This window comes from Colobus angolensis, unplaced genomic scaffold, assembly GCF_000951035.1.
Source record: "Colobus angolensis palliatus isolate OR3802 unplaced genomic scaffold, Cang.pa_1.0 Scaffold10, whole genome shotgun sequence".
In the NCBI taxonomy this organism is placed as follows: Eukaryota; Metazoa; Chordata; class Mammalia; order Primates; family Cercopithecidae; genus Colobus; species Colobus angolensis.
This window is the reverse complement of record NW_012110919.1, coordinates 5,967,427-5,985,299: the sequence shown is the minus strand read 5'-3', so window position 1 is coordinate 5,985,299 and position 17,873 is coordinate 5,967,427. Positions and strand designations below refer to the sequence as shown.

Here is a 17,873-nt window from a genome sequence, read left to right as displayed (position 1 = left end):
CTCCTCTTCTTCCTTTTCCTCAGGAATATGAATATGATGAGGATGAAAACCTTTATGATGATCTACTTCTACTTATTGATTTAAAATAATGTTTTTAGGATAATACCATTTATAGTCTAAAAAGAATAGGCCAGGCACAGTGGCTCATGCCTTTAATCCCAGCACTTTGAAAGGCTGAGGTGGGTGGATCACTTGAGGTCAGGCGTTCCAGACCAGCCTGGCCAACATGGTGAAACCCCATCTCTACTAAAAAAATACAAAAATTAGCCGAGCGTGGTGGTGCGTGCCTGTAGTCCCAGATACTCAGGAGGCTGAGGCAGGAGAATTGCTTGAACCTGGGAGGCAGAGACTGCAGTGAGTCGAAATCACATCACTGCATTCCAGCCTGGGCAACAGAATGAGACTCCATAAAAAAAAAAAAAAAAAAAGAATAGTGTGTGTGTGTGCACACATGGTTGCTCACCTGCACACACATGCACTTATTGTATGTACTGAGCATGTGGTAACTGTGGTTGTCACTGAGGAGCGCAACTGAATAGCTTAGGGGCAGGAATGACAGGAAAACTTACTTTTAAACTTTATATTATTTTGTAGCTTATGAATGTAAAGCCATGTACATGTATCACCTATTCAAAAAATAAGTTGAATTAAAAAAACTGAAAATTGGGGAAATGAGGATAATTTTCAGTGTGAAAAATTAAATTACTGCTTGAAACAGGAATCATTCTTCAATCACAGATGAACGTGCACTGCCCTGAAAAATGTACACATTTGATTCCCTTTCTTTCCATGAAGCTGCTTTGATAGAATAATAATCTTAGCCCGCCTTTGCTCACCTGCAGTGGTGGGATACCCATATGGAGAAGTTGGGTTGAAAGTTATGCTGTTGTTAGTGTTTCTTCTGATTTTTAAAATTGTTGCGCAGATAGTCATACTACAAGTTGACATGAAGAATAAATATGTGTGAAGAGAGTTTAGTTTGGTAATGAAATAAAATCTATAGGTGGAAGGTTGGTGCTGGAAGGCTCACTGAGACTCGTCCAGCCCATTGATGTTTTCAGTATCCTAAGAGATAGAAGGCTTGCCCAAGGTCAGGCAGCTAGCGAGAGCAGAGCCTGAACTTGGACTTGCTGAGGTGGACAAGGCTGTGCTGCTACTGAGTGTTACTCTGTATAGTTTCAACCTTGATTTTTCTGTATTCCTGATTCACTATAAGGTGGAGATGTGGAATGTGGCTCCCCAGTGGCCATTCTTCCCTGAATCATACCCAGCCATGGAGACTGTGTTCTTTCCCCCATGCCCTTCCCACTCGAGAGAGCCTTGAACAGCTCACTTAGCAGTTCTTGTTCCTTATCCTGACCGGAAGGCCCAGCTACGACTTTTGGTCTCTGAGACAGCTAAAGTGTTGGACTAACAAAAGCCACTGTGTTTTCTGCAGGGAAGGGGTAACTTGTGGCCAAACGCTATGGTAGAGAGAAGATGTGAGAGGAAAAGATGCAGGATCACTGATGTGTAGATGTAACTGAAGACGGAGAAGGAATACGGTGTGGTAGATTGTAAGGGCGGCCAGTTCCCCACCTCTCCCTGGATCCATGCCTTTGTAATTCTTTTCACGAAAGGGACACCCCTTGAGTCTGGGCATCTCTTTTTTCTTTTTTCTTTTTTTTTTTGAGACAGAGTCTTGCTCTGTCACCCAGGCGAGAGTGCAGTGGCGTTATCTAGGCTCACTGATGCAACCTCCACCTCCCGGGTTCAAATGATTCTCCTGTCTCAGCCTCCTGAATAGCTGGGATTACAGGTGCATGCCACCATGCCTGGCTAATTTTTATATATTTAGTAGAGACGGGGTTTCGTCATGTTGGCCAGGCTGGTCTCACACTCCTGACCTCAGGTGATCCGCCCGTCTCGGCCTCCCGAAGTCCTGTGATTACAGGCATGAGGCATTGCACCCGGCCTGGCTGGCCTCTTGACATTGGCTTTGACCAACAAGCTGCAGTAGTAGTGATGGAGAGTATGCCAGCTCCAAGCCCAGGCCTTCAGAGACTGCATGATTCTTCTTGCTCTCTTGCACATCCACCATTGTCTCGCGGATGTTCTCAGAGCAGAGCTGAATTACCCTAATCTTCCCAGCTAAAGACTTCCTAAATCAGCAAAGAACAAGCTGATCGCAGGGTGATAATTACTCCAGGGCAAGTAATCTCAGCCAGGATCATCAGAGCCACCTAACTGACCACTCCAGACGCTTGAGCTATGAGCCTTTACTGCTGTATGCCAGTGAGTTTCTCCGATTGCTTTTGCACAGCATTATTGTGAAATAGATAACTGATAGACATGGGGATGGTGGGAAATGAACAGGTGGTTGGCCCTGTGTTCAGAAATGGAGAAACTTTCTCCTCCTCTCCTCCTGTATAACACTGTCTGAAAACATGGAGCAGTATTTCTGGTACAGTAGGAAAACAAAATAAAACAAACCAGCCATGGACAACTCTCAGCATCAGGAAAGTACAGCATAGTTGGTGAAGTGCTACAAAGGGAAAGTGAACCTTCAGGCAAGGACTGTATCTTTCTAAGCTGTCAGAAGCATCAGTAGTGGATGGGCACGGAGGCTCATGCATGTAATTCCAGCACTTTGGGAGGCCAAGGCGGGCGGCTCACTTGAGGTCAGGGGTTCGAGACCAGCCTGGCCAACATGATGAAACCCTGTCTCTACTAAAAATACAAAAATTAGCCAGGCATGGTGGTGGGCACCTGTAATCCCAGCTACTTGGGAGGCTGAGGCAGGAGAATTGCTTGAATCCAGGAGGTTGCAGTGAGCTGAAATTGTGGCACTGCACCAGCCTAAGTGACAGAGTGAGACTCCGTCTCGAAAAAAAAAGAAGAAGAAGAAGAAATGTCCATGGTGATACTAGCATTTCAAAGGAATGCCTTCCCTTCCTCCATAAATCATTTAACTTCATCTATTGGAAATTTTGTCCTTTTACCATGGGGTCGTGGGTTGCTATTCCGGCTTTACTGATGAGCTTATTCAAGTTCCAGATAGGAGATAATTCCCCTGTTCTATGACTGCTATCACACTCTAGTAGAAGAGGAGAAGGAGGAGGCAGCTGGGATGGGGAGAAGGAAAGAAAAGAAGAAAGAAAAGCAACTACCAAGAAAGTTAACATTCTCCAATGGTGCAGGCACAGAAAAGAGTGATTTCATGTCTTTTCCAACAACATGGATAGAGCTGGAAGCAAGTGTGTACCCAGTGAACTGCCTTCTACTTACAAGTGGGAGGTAAACAGTGGGTACACACACGGTCATCAAGATGGAACTGATAGACACTCCAAAGAATAAAACACCGGATAAAGCACATGAAAAAGTTCAAAAAGAAATGCTCATAAAAGAGTAATTCAGGATGTATATGTAACATTTTATCCTAGGAATGTGAATTTTTTTAAGGAAGTTTGTAACTAGACTCTTTGGTTAGTTTCAGTTGAGATAAACTACATGATGATCACAATAGATTCCTAAATTACATTTGACAATTCAGTACCTGTTGTAAATTTAAAATATATAATTCTTATAAAAATAAGATTTTTAACATGATTTGTATATATTATAAACCAAAAAATAAATTTTGTATGTCTGTACACCCACACATACATATGTCTTAAACCAATATTTAATGTCATACTTAATAGTGAAACATTAGATTCCCTTTAAAATAAAAAAACTAAGATGATATTTATTATTGTTCTAGAATTTCTTGTCAATGCAATAAAGCATGAAACATATGAGATATAGCTGATAGTAGGAAGTAAAAAGTTTTTAAAAAATAAACAACATAATTACATACCAACAAAAAAGAAACAAATGTATGGTAATATTCCTAAACTTATTGACTACTCAGTAACGTTGTGGGTTTATACATGAAGCATAATAGCTTTATTATATACCAGCAACAATCTGTTAGATATAATAGAGAAAGTGCTTCTAGTTATAATAACGGCAAAAGAGCATAAAACCTTTAGAAAAACTCTTACAGCACATTGCTGGAATAAGTAAATAATGGAATTTACTAGGAGATATTTTTTAAAATTTTGAACAAAGGAGGTATCAGGTTTGTGGATATAAGAACACTGAATATTTTACATGTATTATTTTTCTCCAAGTTATTGTGTAAATTATATGTTAAGCCCATGTAGTTCTGCAGAAAAAGTTCATTGCTACATTCTCTCTGGGAACTCAGTTTGGTAGTGTGTGAGGAAAGCCTTGAAAGAGTCTCTGTCCTTTAGGGTGTAAGGAACAGAAAACCTGGTAAAAATGGTTTACACAGAAAGAAGTTTAGGTTCATCATCTCACTGTCCAGAGGTGGAGTGTCTCCAGGAAATTCAGGAGCTCAAAAACATCACGAAGGACATGAGTCTTCCCTTTTCCTTCTCCGCTATCCTGAGTACATAGCTTGTTCCCATAGACTTAAGTCCTCGTAGTCAATATGGCTGCATCAGTTTCGGGCATTGCATCTTTTTACAATCATATCTAGAGTTGAGAAAAGGAACCATTCCTTCTTGCATGGGTATTTGTGAAGAAAACCTTTTCCAAGAGCTCCCAAAAGACCTTTTCTCATGTCTTACTGGCCAGAATTGCATTAAATGGCCTATACTAAAACAGGTGGTGAGTTAGATTTAGGTGGTAGCTTAGACTATCAGCATTCTCCTTTCTCTTCCTTGTTGGGAAGAGGCTCCTCACTCTGAGCACATGGTAGAATGTAGGGTGAACAATGGAACAAAGTGTGTCTCTACCAGCAATGAAGACTGTGTGTGTGTGTGTGTGTGTGTGTGTAGGTGTAGGTGTAGGGGGACTGGCTTTGACTAGCAGTCTATACTCTTTGAATCAAGAATTTCAGTTCTAGAAGCTTATTTTAAAGAGATAAGCACAGAGTTGAACATAGCTTTCTGTACTCAAATGAACAATAATGCTTACAATAATGAATAAATAACTTCATTATTAATTAATTAGAAACTACAGAAATATATGACACAGGTTTAAATTATTGTACATCCATGATAAATAGAATATTTAAACCATTAAAAATTACGTTTTCAGACACTAATGACATAAGAAAAGCTCTATTAAATGTTTTTGATGCGAGGAGAAAGATATGGAATTAAAATTAAGTGGATTTCATTTTCATTCAGTCACACTAATATACTGAAGATTGGGGAAAAACACTACCAGAATGTTGGTTTTATTCTAGTGATAAATTATGGGCGATTTTCTCCTTTTCTATATTTTCTGACTTTCTCCAATACTTTTAAGATCAGAATAATTAACAGCACTAAAATCACACGCTTCAATTGTATCAGTTAGATTTTGCTGGATAACAAACTATCCTAAAATGCGGTGATGTGACTATTTAGCCCATGGTTCTGTAGGCAAGCAATGTGGGCTGGGCTCATGTGGGCAGTTGTCTTCTAGGCTGGGCTGGCTCATCTTTATACCACATATGTTCTTGTTCTCCAGCAGCTAGCCTTGACTTGTTCTCATGGCTGTAAAGCAGGGAGCAGAAGAAAGCAGAGCCTCGTGGGGCTGGGTTCAGGACTGGCATATTGCCAACTCTGCCACTTTATGTTGGCTAAAGCAATCCACATGGCCAGCCCAGCTTCAAGGTTTGGTAAACAAACTCCCTTGATGAAAGAAGCCACATGATCACACTGAGTAAAGGCTGTGGGTACAAGGGAGTGGGATGGAGGATTTGGGGCCTTTTTTGCAAGCAATCTATCACTTCATCTTAAAAAGAAAGAAAACAGCAACAAGAGTCTTACCCAAAGATTCAACAAATAAAATGTGAACTAAAAGTCATACATTTAGATGATGAGAACTTTATTTTTTAAGACAGAATGTCACTTTGTCTCAAAATCATATAGTTCACTGCAGTCCAAAACTCCTGGGCTCCAGTGGATTCTCCCACCCCAGCCTCCCCTCCTGCCTCAGCCTCCCCTCCTGCCTCAGCCTCCCCTCCTGCCTCAGCCTCCTGAGTAGCTGGGAGCACAGGCATATGCCACTATACCTAGCTAACTTTTTATTTATTTATTTTTAAAGATGGGGTCTTGCTATGTTGCCCAGGCTGGTCTAGAACTCCTGGCCTCCCAAAGCACTGGGATTATAAGCATGAACCACTGCGTCTGGTTGATGAGAACTTTTAAATAAGTGCTTTCCTTTAAGATGTTGGGTAGGATTTTATCTTTCTCATTCATGACTGGTTGAGAGTTTCGTGACAGCTTATCTCTTGAGGTAGCACTAAGCATTTAATCAAGAAAGAGGAGAAAGCAAAACCTCTCCATAAATGAATTAATATTGATGCACTCTCAGAATTTGTTCTTTGGGTGTGTTAATAACTCATTCTGTGCAAGTCTTCAAAGTGCTGAGTGATGGGACCATAGCCAGAAGCAACAGGCTGAAGCCTTGCCATGCTTGGAGGCTTATCACTTTTCATCCAGGTCCTCGCAGCAGTGGGAATTAGGAAAGACCCTTGGGGTACAGCCTCCAGTGAATAACTAGAGGATACACGCTGGTCCTCCTGGATGCATAGTCATCATGGCTATGGTATTCATTAGTGAGAGAGGCTCTGATGCATCCCAAACTCTGGGCAACCTCAGGGATTTTGTGGGAACCTGAAGCCTTAGTGTACATGTGCTACATCTTCTTGGAGCATTGCTTTGTTTGGTTTATGGTTTTTTTTTTTTTTTGAGATGGAGTCTCACCTTATCGCCCAGGCTAGAGTGCAGTGGTGCGATCTCAGCTCACTGCAACCTCCGCCTCCTGGGTTCAAGCAATTCTCCTACCTCAGCCTCCTCAATACCTGGGATTATAGGCGCCTGCCACCACACCCAGCTTATTTTTGTATTTTTAGTAGAGACGGGGTTTTACCCTGTTGGCCAGGCTGGTCACGAACTCCTGACCTCAGGTGATCCACCCACCTCGGCCTCCCAAAGTGCTGGGATTATAGGCATGAGCCACTATACCCAGCCTAATATGAATATCTTAAACAACATGGTATGTTTATCAAAATGAAAACATTTACCTTGGTACAACACTATTAACTTTAGTTGTTAACTACATACTTTATTCACATTTTCCCAGTTTTTCCTCAAATGTTATTTTCTGTTCCAGGATCCAATCCACATTGTATTTAGTTGTCATGTCTCCTTAGTCTCATCCAATGTATGATACTTTCATCTTCCCTTGTCTTATATGGCTGCTATAGTTTGGATGTTTGACCCTTGCTAATCTCATGCTGAAATCCGATTTCCAGTGTAGGAAGTGAGTGCCTAATGGGAAGTGTTTGGGTCATGGGAGTGGATCCCCAGTAAATAGCTTGGTGCTGTCCTTGTGATAATGAGTGAGTTTTCACTCTGTTAGTTCCCATGAGAGCTGGCTGCTAAAAAGAGCCTACCCCCCGTACTCTGTTTCTCACTCTTTTTTTGAGATAAGGTCTTGTTTTTTGGCCCAGGTTGAAGTGGACTGGCATGATCACGGCTCACTGCAGCTTCAACCTCCTGGACTCAAGAGATCCTCCCACCTCAACCCCCCGAGCAGCTGTGACTAATGCACGCGTCACCTCGCCCAGCTAATTTTTCTATTTTTTGTAGAGATGGGGTTTCACCATGTTTCCCAGGCTGATCTCAAACACTTGGGCTCAACAGATTCTCCCCTTTTGGCCTCCCAAAATGTTGGGATTACAAGCATGAGCCACTGTGCCCGGCCCCTCTCCTCTCTCTTGCTTCTCCTCTCACCATGTGATCTCTGCACACACCAGTTCCCTTTCACCTTCTGCCATGAGTGGAAGCAGCCTGAGGCCCTCACCAGAAGCAGATGCTGGCACTATGCTTCTTGAATATCCTGCAGAACCATGAGCCAAAAAAACAGTTGTTGCTTTATAACAACACTAAATGGACTGAGACATATGACCTTGACACTTTTGAAGAGTAGTATTCAGGCATTTTGTAGAATGTTCTTCCATTTGGGTTTGTCTAGTGTCTTCTCAGGATTAGATTGAGGTTATGGACTTTGGGGACAAATACAGTTCAGGTGATACGCTTTTCTCACTGCGGCCTGTGAAGGAGTACATGATGTCAAGATGACTTGTTACTGGTGATGTTAACCTCACTTAGCTATCAAGTCATCATGTCTGCTAGGTTTCACTACTGTAAGGTTACTGTCTTTCCCTTTCTACCATTTATTAATTAGAGAGGAATCACCAAGTCCAGCCCACACTCAGGGCATGGGGGGATCAAGTTCCACCTCTTGGAGGAGTATCAAAGAGTCTGTGGACATATTTTAAAACCACCACAGTAATTAATATTTGTATTAGTATTCAGGAAGGAGATATTTTAAGGTTGTACAAATAACGTTCCTCCATAAAGTTTCACACATTGATTTTAGCTTCATTAGTGGATCTTGTTGGAGCAGTTATTACTATGGTGTTCTAATCATGATTTTCTCTTTTCTTTCTTAAAAAAAATTTGTAAACTGTCGAGTTCTGTATTAATGTCCATAATCCTGCTGTTACCGAAAGTGCAACAGCTGATCATTCCCTGGAAGACTGAAGGCCATAATTTTTTTTAGGGCAAACATTTCTGCTTCAGTGAAATACAGGTGATTTTCTATTTTCCTAGTTCCTTCTACAAGTATTAATTAGAATTCTTTTGTAAGGAAGATCTGTCCCTTTTGCTATATTTACTTAGTCACTTATTTATTTCGGTATAGATTTACAGATACTTGGTTTATTCTATGATCTTATACTACTATCCCCGTGTTTTTTTTGTTTTGTTTTGTTTTGTTTTTTTCCTCTAATTTGTTCCAGCTTTGGCTATTGGGAACTCCTTCAGTTTGGTTTATATGTCCATTTGACATGCCCCATCTTTCTTCTTTTTTCCTTTTTCACCCTTGCCTTTTTAAAAAAGCACCTCCCTTGCTCTGTGGCATTCTAAGATGTCCAGGTTCATCTTGCATTTTCCTTGCTGCAGTTCAAAGGGGACAGAAAGGGCTGTTGGGTGTGCACGTAAACATAGGGTGGCCTAGAGTCAGCCATTTCTTCAAGGAACTCTGGTCTCTTGGAGGTCATCTGGAGGATAGTACTTAGAAACCAACGTCCAGACACTAGGTGTGCTTGTTGCTACAGGGACATCACAGCTTCAAGGCTGCCTGAGTGGACAAAGCTGGGAAATATATGTGACATGTACACCCATATATAGTATACATATTTATATATATATACACACACCCCTGCATTTCTGTATCTGTGTGTGTATATAAAACAATGTCGGCCAGGCATGGTGGCTCATGCCTGTAATCCCAGCACTTTGGGAGGCTGAGGTGGGCGGATCACGAGGTTAGGAGTTCGAGACCAGCCTGGCCAATATGGTGAAACCCTGTTTCTACTAAAAATACAAAAAAATTAGCCAGACGTGGTGGCGCACACCTGTGGTCCCAGCTACTCGGGAGGCTGAGGCAGGAGAATCACTTGAACCCAGGAGGTGGAGGTTGCAGTGAGCCAAGATTGTGCCACAGACTCCAGCCTGGGAGACAGAGTGAGACTCTGTCTCAAAAAAAACCAAAAAACAAACAAACAAAAATCAATGCCATGAGTCATACTGATATTGCAACATTACTTTTACTCAGTAACTTTTTGGAGAACATGATTTAAAAATTTTTTTTTTAATGAGAATAAACTTGTACAGTTGATCTATTAGGATGGCATTTGGCCACAAGCAAGAGTTAGCCACGCAGGGGTCCACGTTCCTCACAGTCATCCTTGGAATAAGTGGAGGCTGGCCTGGGCGCAGAAACCAGAACCGTCCCCTTGGCCTTCCTGGCTCTTTCCCCATGGCCGCAGATGGCTGCTATAGCAGCAATAAAGGCAGTGGAAGGGTCAAAAGGCTTCTTTTGTGTGATATGGTTTGGATATTTGTCCCCGCTCAAATCTCATGTTGAAATGTAATCCCCAGTGTTGGAGGTGGAGCCTGGTGGGGGAAGTGTTTGGGTCATGGGGCAGATCCCTCATGTCTTGGTGCTGTCCTTGTGATAGTGAGTGAGTTCTCATGAGATCTGGTTATTTAAGTTTGAGGCACCTCTGCTCCAACTCACTCTTGCTCCTGCATTCACCATGTGACATGCCTGTTCCCATTTTGCCTTCTGCCATGAGTAAAAGCTCCCCGAGGCCTCCCTGAAAGCTGTGCTCAGGATGCCGGTGCCATGCATGTACAGCCTGCAGAACTGTGAGCCAGTTAAACCTCTTCTCTTTATAAATTACCCAGTGTCAGGTATTCCTTTATAGCAGTGCAAGAATGGCCTAATACACTTTGCATAAACCTGTGTCTTTTTTTTTTTTTTTTTTTTTGAGATGGAGTTTCGCTCTTGTTGCCCAAGCTAGAGTGCAATAGCGTAATCTCGGCTCACTGAAACCTCTGCCCCCCAGGTTCAAGTGATTCTTCTGCCTCAGCTTCCTAAGTAGCTGGGATTACAAGTATGTGCCACCATGCCTGGCTAATTTTTGTATTTTTAGTAGAGATGGGATTTCACCACGTTGGCCAGTCTGGTCTCGAACTCCTGATCTCAGGTGATCCGCCTGCCTCGGCCTCCCAAAGTGCTGGGATTACAGGCGTGAACCACCGCACCTGGCCAAACCTGTGTCTTTTTATTGGGAAAGGAAGGCTTTCCCTGCTGACCTCCCTGTTTAGTGAGACCCGAGTTATACTTGCCTTTGACTTGTCACTGGCCAAAGAGAAGGAGAAAACCAAAGAAAAGGTTGAATCCTATCATGATTCACTTTCTGAGGCTGAGAGAGGGACCTATCCTCCCTCAGGTTGAGTTCAAAGGGGACACAAAGGGCTGCTGGGTGCGCACGTAAATATAGGGTGGCCTAGGATACAGACTTCTTAGGAACTTTTAAAGATAGGAGATACTTAGTGCTTACCTTCCAGGAGGAGAAACAGAGACACAGAAAGGTTAATACACTGGCCAAAAGTCACAGAGTAAGTGCTGGAGCCAGGGTTGGAAGTCAGAGAGTGTGGTTCCAGAGTCTATAGACACACACTAGCCACAGGCACGTTGGATACAGTACACTCTGGGATCTGGACCTGTAGGAGTGCAGGCCCGTGTTGAAAAAGTGCCAACCCCTCTGGCTCATTGTGGGTCCTGGCCGTCCACATTGCAGGGTCACTTTTTTGACTGAGATGTTTTCTGTTATAGTTGTTCCTTAGAAAAAGTGAAGAGGTACCCCTGTCCATTACACCTTAATTCGACTTGGCCTTCTGGATCATTTTATATGTTGACATTTGCCCAAGAGGAGCCTGGGGATTGGACTGGAACTTTTCTTTGCTCTTTTTTTTTTTTTTTTTTTTTTTTTCCTCCCTTGGGCTATAAAATTTTACTGGCAGGTCAGGGGAAGAGCCAGGGGTAAGGGTTCCTTCCTTCCCATCCCCCTACCCAGGAGACACGCTCTGAGGAGAGCAGAGGCCCCGGAGCCTGCCACCTCAGAGGACCTTGGAGGTGGACAGGTTGTTGTAGTGATCTTCCTGGCCCTCGAGCAGGCTGCGGTAGGTGGTGGTCTCCTGCTCCAGGAGCTGCTGGTACTCCTGATTCTGGTACTCCTGATTCTGCCACTCACCATCAGCTTGCACATCACCCAGCTGGGCTTTAATACTGCTGATCAGTGCCTGGATCTGTGCCAGCTGGGCTCCAGAGCACACCTCTGTTTCTGCCAGTGTGCTTTCCAAGGGAGTTTTCATGCTGAGCCGCAACTGCAACTCAAGACCCTGGAGGGTGCACCACAGGTCAGTGACCTCGGACCTGCTGACCTGGCGTTGCTCTGTGTGGCCAGTGACCTCCCAGTTCAGTTCCTCAGTCCAGCTGGTGAACCAGGCTTCAGCATCCTTCTGGTTCTACTTGGCCATGACCTCATATTAGCTTTGCCTATCACTCGGGATCTTGGCAGGTCAGAGCTGAATCCACCTCCACATTGACCTGGTCTCCCACTTGGCCCCTCAGGACATTGATTTCCTCCTCGTGGTTCTTCTTTGGGTAGGCCAGCTCTTCCTTCAGGCCTTTGATCTGTGCCTCCAGGTCAGTCCTGGCCGGGGTCACCTCGTCCAGCACCCATACTTGGTTCGGACATCATCTGCGGCCAGATGGGTGTTGTCGATCTGTAGGACAATCCTGGAGTTCTCAATGGTGGCACCAAGAATCCTGTCCCGCAGGTCCTCGATGGTCCTGTAGTAGTGGCTGTAGTTGCGGGAGGGCCTGGGCTCCTGCTTCTGCTACTGGTCACGGAGCTTCACCTCCAGCTTGCTGTTGGGTGCCTCCGGGACATGCACCTTGTCCAAGTAGGAGGCCAGGCGATCGTTGAGGTTCTGCATGGTGAGCTTCTCATTGCCCGCAAGCAGCCCATCGGACCAAGCCAGGATGCCGCTGTAGCCCCCTAAAGGAGGATGAGGACACGGAGCAGGCAGAGGACACGGAGCGGGCAGAGGACACGGAGCAGGCAGAGGACACGGAGCGGGCAGAGGACACGGATATGCCACGGCCGCCGGAGCCCCGGTGCCTGCTGAGGGGCTGAAACTTTTCTAGTGAGCAGTAGAGAGCGCAGTCCAACTCGCAGGCAGCCACAGTGCTAAAGGGAGGAGCAGCCATTAGGACAGTTACGTGCTTGTCCTGGCCTGTCACTACAAAGATTTGTGACCTCAGGCAAAGTCCTGAATCAGATGGTCTTAAGACAGTGTATCATCTCATATGACTTTGGTGGAACAGACATACAGTCCCCCTTTTTCTGTCTCATTTCCCTCATCCGTGAAATAGGAGAATTGTGGGGGGTGATCTGGATAAACCTTAACATGCTGGTCAGAGGAGAGTGGGGCTCTGAACAGAGCTGGGAGGCCCCCAGTACTTCTCTCAGCTATCTGTTCTGTGTCTCCTGTCCACTCCTTCATGTGAGCTACAAGGAATCTCTGCAAAAGGGTAAGGTGGGAACTCAAACTGGGAGGAGTGGAGACTGAAGACAAGCCAGGAAGATATGTGCCGAGAAAGATGCCAGATGAACTCGATCTCAGACCCCACGGCGCGTTCTCTGTGGGCCCTGGCTCGCGCCTGTCTGTCGGTGATCTCAGAGTCAGCAGATCTGTTTCTCACATCTGGATGCCAAAAAGCAGGAAATCCCTGGTCCTGGCTGGGATTGGGGGATGATCTCAGATGTGGAGACAGGGCAGCAGGCCCTCAGATGGGCTTTCCAGCAAGTCTTGTCCCCAGTAGGAGCCCATGATTCCTCTTTTCAGCCACTTGGATCTTTTGCTTTTTAGTTTTGGTGACTGATCTTCTGTCCCAGCCGGGGGAAAACATTTCTGCACAGAGGCTTGCTCCAGGATTCTCTTTCTTCTTCTTTTTTTAACTAGGGACTGCTGACGTCATCACTTCTGTTGTGTTTTCTTTTGGAATTTATTCCTGTTTTACAGAGTCCTTCCCTGGCCTGATGCTCTCAGGCATAGCTTGTGGTTAAGCTTCCCCCTTCCCCCTACGTCTTGTTCTCTTCCCAGACACAGGCACTCCCCGCTTGGCTGTCTGAGTACACACAGGCCCTGCCTCTTGGGATTCTACCTAATAGCCCTTTTGCCCTTTGGGGCCTGGCCTGGTATCAAGTGTCTTCTTTTAAAAAACAGCCTTGGGCTGGGCTCTGAGGCTCTGCCTGTGAGCCCTTCTGGAGACGGAGGCAGGCAGATGGCTCTGAGTCCAGGGGTTTAAGGCCAGCCTGGGCAACATGATGAAACCTCATCTCTTCAAAAATACAAACATTAGCTGGGTGTGGGGGCATGCACCTGTGGTCCCAGCTATGGGCGGTGGGGGATCTGGAGCAGGAGGATTGCTCGAGCCTGGGAGGTGGAGATTGCAGTGAGCTGTCATCGCACAACTGCATTCCAGCCTGGGTAACAGAGCAAAACCCTGTCTCAAAAAATAAATAAAAAATAAAATAAAATAAAAAACAGCCTTTAAAACCTACATTTATTTTGATTTCTAAAGCAATACATGTCTGCTGTGTAAAATTTGGGAAGTAAAAGTAATAAAGAAGACAAATAAAGATCCACCTTAATCCCAGTGCCCAGAGAATTAATGTTTCATGCATTTTATTTCACTTTCTTCTGGAAGTATGTATATACATGTGGGCATGAATATTTAACATAGTTGGAGCCATGGTTTATAACACATTTTGCTTTTATGTTCTCACTAACCCCTGTTAATATGACCCTCGCCATGTCTCTGAATTTTTTGAAGTTAAATTATGCTCTACTTATTTAATGATCATACACTCACTTTCTACCTTTTGTACCTATCATCCCTTCTTCACTGTCATTCCCCTGTCTGTTTTAGGATGATGATGATGATGATGAGGAGGAGGAGGAGGAGGAGGAGGAGGAGGATCAGTCATATAGAAACTCTCGGTATTGATACATTCATGCTTGGAGTGCTCTGTAAGGTTGATGCTGTTACTATCCTCTTATTAATGGATGAGAAAACGGAAGTTAAGGAAATTTTCCAGGCTGCATGCCCTAGTAAGGGACAGAACTGGATTTGAACTTTGACACTAGCTCAGAGTCTAGACTAGCCTCCCTTGATATTCTTCTTGTGAGCACTTCTTTTCTGGGTCGAAGATAGCATGATAGCATTTTCCAGATTTTGTGGATAAAGCTGGGTGTTAGTCTTGGCCTGGCCACTTCCATCCTCTGTGGCCTTTGGTAAGTTATTTCACCTCTCTAGATCCCTTGAGCCTTTTTGGGTCTCAGGGTCTATGACTTTGTAGTGGAAAGAAAACAGAACAGAGACAACATTCAAGGACAGACCCAGAATGACAGGAACGTCATTGTCTACTTGATTTCAGGGACACTTACATTTGGCTCTAAAAGACTTTTCTGTGAGGAAGTTGGTTTTCTCCACACTTTACTAAGGCAGGAGCTAGGTGGTGCCCGGGAGAAGTCCCCACAGGGGCTGTGAGGTTTTCTTGTATGCTAAGTTAGAGCGGTTCTCACGAAGGGTAAGCCCCATGACATATTTCCCTTGAGTGTACTGAGGTCACAGGGCTTCTGTGACTCACCAGCAAGTGTGGGGAGTAAAAGGCATGTGTCCCTCCCTGGCGCAGGCACCTGCCCCCTGCCATGTTGTGGCATGATCTTTGAGGTGTGTGCCTGGAAGAATGCTCCAGCCAGCTAAAGTAGGGTTCTTTAGTCCCAGTGTGTGCTGCTGGGTGAGTGAAGCGGGCTGGGCAAGCCAGAGGTGACTGCTCTGCTTTTCCTGACATCAGTGATGGGACTGTCTTGCTTGGTGGCACAGATATTTTTCCAGGGTTCTGTCCCTTCACCCACTGACCACAAAAAGAAAAAGAGAACAAGAAGACCCTTGTCTTACAAAATAAAAAGTTTACCCCATGCAGTTTCCCTTCCCTTTTCATGTACATGTTACAAAGCAAAAACACACCCCCACAGCGAGGGGTTTTTTAACTTGGCTGGGTTTCGGGTTTCAGCTGTCACCCAGGAAGCAGCCAGCACTGTAAGTGGCCCTTTGCTTTATTCTGCAGGTGTTGGTGATTCTCGGGTGCAATGTCTGGCAATTGTGTTTCTCTGCCAGGTCCTCTGCACATGGCTTTCTTTGTTTAGTGTTATTTCCCCTGTTTGCCAGGCTTCTCTGAGGAGATACTGACATTTTTTCTTTGTCCAGTTCTCTTATCCTAGAAACAAACAAAAACTGCACCTTTTTTTTTTTCTTTTTTTTTTTTTTTTATTATACTTTAAGTTCTAGGGTACATGTGCATCACGTGCAGGTTTGTTACATATGTATACTTGTGCCATGTTGGTGTGCTGCACCCATCAACTCGTCAGCACCCATCAATTCATCATTTATATCAGGTATACCTCCCCAATGCAATCCCTCCCCCCTCCCCCCTCCCCATGATAAGCCCCAGTGTGTGATGTTCCCCTTCCCGAGTCCAAGTGATCTCATTGTTCAGTTCCCACCTATGAGTGAGAACATGCGGTGTTTGGTTTTCTCTTCTTGTGATAGTTTGCTAAGAATGATGGTTTCCAGCTGCATCCATGTAAAGCAAAGACTTGGAATCAACCCAAATGTCCATCTGTGACAGACTGGATTAAGAAAATGTGGCACATATACACCATGGAATACTATGCAGCCATAAAACTGCACCTTTTAAAAATGTTTGTTTTCCTGTGGTTGATTTGGAAAATACCTTGCTTTAGCCGGGGAATAGTACAGCTTTTGTTCTGTTAGTGAAATGATCTGGGGATTTTATTTCAAAGTATAAGGTCCCTAAGATAATGAATGAGGGTTATAAGGAAGGGAACATGGTTATGTTTGGGAAGTGAATTAAATTGAATATAGCAATGATGAAGCACTAAATGTATGTCAGGAACATACACATGTTAGTCAAGTTTTCAAGCCTCCCAAGGAAACGACAGTCACAGTGATGGTAATGACGATGTGTCCGTAATAAAGATACTAACATCAGCATTTGTTGAGTATTTACCATGTGCTGTTAATAGATAGTGTGCTAGTTTAAAACAACTCGGTTGGATGTATTATTTTTGTTGTATAGGAACAAGAAACTGAAACTCAGTCTAAGTAACATGCTCAAGTCAGCTGGTAAGTAGGAGTGCTGTGTTTTAGACACAGGTTGAGTCCACAGTTCCAACCCTTAATCTCCAGGCAAACTGCCTTCAAAATAATATTTTAAGAGATCTTGGGCCGGGTGAGGTGGCTCACGCCTGTAAGTGCAGCGCTTTGGGCCAAGGCAGGTGGATCATTTCAGGTCAGGAGTTCCAGACCAGCCTGGCCAACATGATGAAACCCTGTCTCTACTAAAAAAACAAAAATTAGCTGGGCATGGTGGCAGGCGCTTATAGTCCCAGTTACTTTGGAGGCTGAGGCAGGAGAATTCCTTGAACCCAGGAGGCGGAGGTTGCAGTGAGCTGAGACTGTGCCACTACACTCCAGCCTGGATGACAGAGCAACACTCTGTCTCAAAAATTAATAATAATTAAAAAAAGTATTTTTTTTTTTACTTTACTGGGTATTTTAGCTTTAATTTAAAAAATAATAGATAGAGTCTTGCTATGTTTCCTAGGCTGATCTCAAACTCCTGGGCTCAAGCATTTTTCCTGCCTTGGCCTCCAGAGTAGCTGGGACTACAGGTGTGCACCATTGTGCCTGACTTACAGCTTTACATTTTGAGATACCCAAAGAAAGTGCTTTTGATAAATAAAATTGAAGACGGAAATGTATTCTTTCTCTCCATTTTGTTTCTATCTTTGGATTGCCTATGACTCATAATAAATATGACTGGAATATCTGCCCTCTGAACTGAGCCCACAACTTTATTGAGGTATAATTTACATATCTAAAGTCCATCCATTGTAAATACATTGTCTTTTAGTGAATTTGTAAGAGTTGTGCAACCATCTCCATGATCCATGTTTAGAACATGCCCATCACTGCACAAAGTGGCCTTGTGCCCATTTGCAGTTAGTCTTTGCTCCCACCCCCAACCCCAGGCAACCACTAATCCACTTTCTGTCTTTATACATTTGCTTTTGCTAGAAATTTCATATAAGTGGAATCATTTAATACAGGGTTTTGTGACTGGCTTTTCCTCGCTTAGCATGTTTTTGACACTTATCACTGTTGTAATGTACATTGGTAGTTCCCTTTTATTGCTGACTATCTCATTATGTGGATATACCACATCTTGTTAACTCATTCACCAGTTGATGGACATTTGAGTTGTTTCTACATTTTGGCTATTATGAATAATGCTGCTATAATCATTTGTATGCAAG

The 17,873-nt window shown here is 44.0% G+C and overlaps 1 pseudogene; it reads right to left on the bottom strand.

Moving 5' to 3' along the window:
• Window positions 1-11,519: 11,519 nt before the first annotated feature.
• Window positions 11,520-12,675, bottom strand: LOC105508053 (annotated as a pseudogene).
• Between the last annotated feature and the right edge of the window lie 5,198 nt (window positions 12,676-17,873).